Here is a 5,832-nt window from a genome sequence, read left to right as displayed (position 1 = left end):
TTCGTAGTTAAAGAAAAATTCGTCCTGGTCCGGGGTTCGAACCCAGGACCACCGCTACACCGGAGCAGTCGCTCTACCAATTGAGCTAATCAGGACGGCAAGCTTATGGTAGGACGAGAGCGAATTAATAACTCGAAGTGGGAACTACTCCACCTTGGGGGATTCCCCTAAACATTTGACCAATCTTATTAGTGTTCGAACGTTCAAACTTGTTGAAACATTGCACGCGACGCTTTCTGGAAGTCCGTCTGCTTGCGTCATCAACGTGAACAGTTTTGTAAAGGTTGTTTACGCTAATTTCACTATATGCCACACGCAGAGAGACTCATTCAGTATTTCCGCAGAAAACGTTGACTCCATTATCACATTATTCTTTTTTGCCAACCTAAATGCATGCGTGACTATTATGATCGCATATATTTATCACCTTTAACGCGACAGATCGGCTCTGTTCATGCTTTTCAATTCATGTAAACACCACTCGCGTGAACATTTTCCCGTTATTTTGCCTCCCTTCAAAGGATCCCCGTGTACATTTATTCTATGGCCAAACGGGTTTGTTGGTGAAACATATTTTAAGGGTAAAGAGCGCGAAAGACGTTGGCGGAAAGCAGAGGGAACACAGCACGTGTGCTGCAGAGATTTGCGCAGAGATTACATTGAGTCGCCTTGTTTCCACAGATCCAGACACCCTTAAGCCGTGGCAAGTGAACGAGCTTGTCACCGCAGTTTTGCACAAGGCGACACAAGACGTCAAGAACGCTGAGCTGGCAGGTGAATTTTGCGCCAGTGTCATCACGGTAAGAGAAAGAAGCCATACCCTCAGGCTAGGCTTATCCAAATCCGCATATTCGTTCACCAGTTGTCCGGAGGCTTTTGGCTCTCTTGTTCTTTTTGCAAAGACTTCCTTGACGGTATTTTATCTATGAAATTCTGAATCCTGCCGCCGGTCACTGCGATCTGAGTGAAGTGTTACGGCGCTTCGCGACGTAAAGCAGCCCGTTATGCTGGTTGCTTCTTGTCTACAGTTCAGTAGACGCAAGGAGCCAACGCATTTCTATGGCGTCACAGACGCTGAACCGATTGCACCTAAGGACAGAGTGTATCCCCCCACGTGACGTGAATTACGAAGGGCATTGATTGTACCATGATTGTACCATGACAATCAATATTTTGGCAGATCACCCCTCAGGACGCTTCTAGTTTTCTGCTATTGGAAAAAAAAGCACCTCCTTTTTTTTAGGTTGTCTGAACTATTTGCTTCGAGCGCAGGGAAAATTTTAAAAGGAAAAATTTGCTTCGCATTGGACGGTTAGGCAATTCCTAACATTATGCTCATAACCGTGTCTTACAGCATTCCTAAGCTGCCTCATAAATAACCGTGGTGTCCAGTGTCTGGCATTCTATTTCAGGAGTTTTATATCGCTGTGTAAATAAAGCTGCGAAAGCGTAAGCCATCGATTCTATGACAAGGTAAGTTGCTGGGCGAGTTGGTTCCGATATTCCATGACTACAGCGCAAAGAACGGGACAAGAAGAAGGACACAGGCAGAGACACAACACAGCGCTGTGTTGTGTCTGCCTGTGTCCTTCTTCTTGTCCCGTTCTTTGCGCTGTAGTCATGGAATATCGATTCTATTTTGTCGGTGTAGTAACAGGTGAACTATAATATAAATTATGAGTTGAGATATTCAGGGTCAAAGACAATAGACATGTTTCTTGCAACTTCTGGCCAGAAAGAACATGCACTGAAACATCTGTTTAGCAGCCGCAAGACATGTAATCAGCACCAGAGTCAATTTTAAGCTTTTTTCTTGTGGACATGCCTATATTCACTATCTTGTATCTGTTTTAAGCATTTCCTAGTGAACTACTTTAGACTAAGGTCTACCACACGCAATGATATCCCGTTGAAGCACACCAGTGATATCCCGGATGCCTTTAGGACGTTAACTCTGACCATGCTGCAGCACTGAATATGAGACCTGCGTCTAAGGTGGAAATAAAATACTGCCATTCTCAGGAAGACACAATTTGGTGCGCTCTTATTAGGCACTTCTAGTAATTTTGGTTGCACCTGTGGCATCACTTCCACGGTCGCTTGATGCGCTCCTTGCCAACCGGTCGTAGCACTTGTCAAGAAGCTTTGGCTGCCCGGAAACAGGCTCAGCGGCATTAAGCAATGGTTTCGACAGATATTTGCCCGGAAAAGACTCGTTGATCATTAGGCTCTAGTACGCCAGCAAAGTGTTGAGGGTCTTCCGAATCTAGCAGGGGACCAGAGTCTTGGTCAGTACCCAGCAATGCAAATACCTGGCCCATACAGCCTTACAGATGCTCTCAAACTGCCCATCCAACACCACAACAAAGCTTTGCAAAGAACTGCGCTGTAGTGCACAGATCACACGCCCCAAACGAAGCAAGAACAGAAAGTAATACATGCTGAGGGTCGATGAGGCATGGCGTGTACCTTTTGTGCTGCACCTGGTGGCTGTTAGAGAATCAGTAGAGCTTAGATAAGTGCCCTGTTTTGCTTTCGGTAGTAAAGAAATTTGCCTGGGTAAAATCTCTAAAGAATTCGGACGTGCTCGCGCACCACTTGCTTTCAAAAGATGGCTATTAAGTCCCAACTAAACGAAGGAAAACCCTATGAGTCACTGAGAAATCGTCAGAATAGTTCCGCTACTCAAGGTTGGTAAAAATCAGTGTTTTTTTAGCATTTTACGCTGCGCTGCAACCAAGTCTCCTTCACGGTGGCCTTATAGAGAGGTTTGTGATAACAGAGTTACGCCTGTATTTTTTATTTTCGATTTGAAACTGCTTTGAAGCAGAACGTGTACAATGTCGAAGAGAAAATTGCCGCAGCCAAGCTCTCACATAAACCGACGGATTTTCACAGGGCCTCACAGTTCTTTCAGTGTATCGCAGTAAGACAGCCGCTCACTTGCTGTGAGTGCAGTTTGCAGAACCCCAGGGTTAGAGCTGGGAAAAGAGTGAATTATGGGGGCACTCTCAAAAAGCTGATTTATTTCATACATAGCGAAATACAGAGCGTCGCTAAGCCAAAAGTAAAGATATTGAGTTTAAAGCTGCATATTCCATACGTACACAGCTGTAAAGTTAAAAAAAATAATAATTCGTCGCTAAAATGTCAGGTGGTCTCTTTCTCGTGTCAGCTTGGCCTCTTCAACTGCGCCGATTTCAGGAGCTCTCTTAAATATAAACAGAATGGTGGCAAACTGTTCGCTAAGCACAGCTGCGAAATTGTTCAGTGTATATCACAAGGGTAGAAACTTGGGCGAGTCGGTAACGGTGATCCAGGGTATGTGAGGTAGCATAAAACGGGGTAAGGGACAGGGACGGGCAGAGTTGTGTGCGTCTTTCTGTGTCTCTTGTCCCATTTTGCGCTACCTCACATACTATTGTTCAATGCATACTGTCAAGGTCACCGCAGTGGTCCTCGGAATTTTTTTCGTTTGTAATTCCCAATGAGGACGATTCAAACTTCTCACAGCGGAGAGGATATGTGCCTTTTAAAAGCAGCATGTCTCATTGTGCTTACGCTGTATATTTCACCGGAACCTGGCCGGACTTGAGTCTCTGCTCGCGTTTCCTTCCCTTGCCGCCGCTGCAGAAAGAGAAGGTGGGTAGGCTCGATTCAAGCCTCTTGTACACCTGCACCCGGTGGTTCCAACGCAGAGACGTCGCACTGGCGAGGGGCGCTACCACACAGCTAGGCGAAGGGCAAGCCGAAGAGCCTCATCCCGAGTGGACAGCCAGTGGCCGTGACAGAGAAGGGGAGGAGCACGGAGATCAAGCCGAAGCACCGAGGCCGCACCTTCTGCCTGGTGGCCCTGCTTTGCGAATGCTGCAAGCAAATGCTGAACTCGTCTGCACTGGACTCCGAGGAACGCCTCACTAATGCTGAATTCCAATGGCAGATCGAGACTGCTCCGTGGGATCGCGTACGGAGCGCATCGGAGCGCGTAGCTTCGCCACCTCCCATTTTACGATTGGAATGCGAGTGCTCCCTCGGGAGCGCGACGCCAGCGCCGCAGCGGCAAGCCGCGGAAACTAGGCGCGCCGCAGGAGCGGACGCCCTGCTAGCTTCGTGTTCAAGTGCGACAGGAGTTGCGCGAGGCGCGATCTCCGCGTTGACAGACGCCGTCTCGGCGAAACAGAAAGGAGGTAGTACGAAGGCCGTAATGTAAAACCAAAACCAAAGCGTATGTACAGGATGGTCCACTCTCCGTGAACACGCGAGTATGCGGCCGCGGTCTTCGGAGAGCCTGTCCCTGCCGTTCACGAAAGAAGTGGCGGACGACGCGCAGGCAAGTCGCTCGCTGCTCGATTTTCCAGCCTTGCGACTGCGAGACGCAAGCCGCTGAGCCAATCAGCGAGACAGTCGAGCTTTCGGCAACGACGCCGCCCGCGGACACGCCGAGCGACGAACTGCGCTGCCCCCCGGCCAACGTTTCTCCCTGACTGCCGTAGTCGTCTCTAAGCCTAACTGTTTTTCATCGATGCCGCAGCTGAGGGCGCTTCGGAACTGGCCAGCGCTGTAGTAAAGGTACTACCAGCGTCACCGTTTTACTGTGTTCCTCGTCTCATAATAAAATAAAGACATGATCGATTTCTGCGACGCCTCCAACAGCGGAGCTAGCAGACAGCAGGCCAGCCGCACTGGGCATCGGGAAGAAATTTGCTTGTATCGCAGTTATCACTTCTACCAGCAACTCGGTATTGGCCAACGATCCTAAAAAATGATTCATTTTTTACATTCCTCTACTCCAGGGCTTGTTATGAACGCGAACAAAGAATATTAGCGCATTTTTCTGACGCCGGCGGCAGGCATACAGGCCGGCAGCTTCACACTCGCTGTCCGTTTCAGATGAATCTTCACTGCTGGACTCTGAGCTTTCAGTGCCCGAGTCGGAACTGTCACTTCCATGAGGCAAAATTAGTGCCGCACAGCTCGAAGTAAGATAATAGCCGGCCACTGTTGACTGGAAAGTGCCCGGCTGTCCTGGCTCGCCCGGCTCACCACGAAGCTGCTGCTGCTGGTCGCGACAGGAAGCAGACGCGGGGGAAAAGAAAACGTCACGCGAGGTTCCGGTCAAATGCGCCGATTTCGGCGGATCAAGTTTTGCTGCTCCACGGAGCGATCCGGGATTTACGCCTGATCCCGATCTGCCATTGGAATATACAACTCGCGCTCCCATTTTACCGTTGGAATACGACTGATCCAAAACGAGCAGAAAAACTTGATCCTGATCTGCCATTGGAATTCAACATGTCTCTTCGTGGAAACTGCGCGACGGGGTTGTAGTGCAGAGTTAACTGTTGTTTTCTTATTTGTTTCACAAATCGACAGGCCCTATTAAGCCTAAGCAGGAGTGGGGAAAAATTCACGATACGTTTCAAGCAAGCACAACAGCACTAATACGTTAGTCAAACAGAAATCTAGAAAAAGAGCAATAATACTTTGAAACGCGTCAATGTATCGCGTACTTTCATGTTCAGTATAACTTGCAACTTGTGCGGAGAGCACCAGTAGAGGTTTACACTTCACAGTAAATAAACGCGCCTTTACACAGCGCATGCAATTTGCGCAAACATCCAGTGCGCATTTTTTAATGCATCTACGTCTGAACGTGTAAATCCCCAGCCTCACTCGCTTGGATCTGCTTCGCGAACAAACGCTCTACGAAATGAAGTGTGCAGGAAAATGAAGTGTGAAATGAAACGGGTGTGCAGGCAGACGCCAATGCTTTAACGCAAACCCTGGTGTGGTCGACCTTACATTATAGTCATGCTCGTAAACCTTTCGTTA

The sequence above is a fragment of the Amblyomma mixtum genome, chromosome 3 (assembly GCF_055824585.1).
Source record: "Amblyomma mixtum isolate Tamu chromosome 3, ASM5582458v1, whole genome shotgun sequence".
NCBI classification, from domain to species: Eukaryota; Metazoa; Arthropoda; class Arachnida; order Ixodida; family Ixodidae; genus Amblyomma; species Amblyomma mixtum.
The sequence above is the reverse complement of the archived record's forward strand: the minus strand, read 5'-3'. Positions refer to the sequence as shown.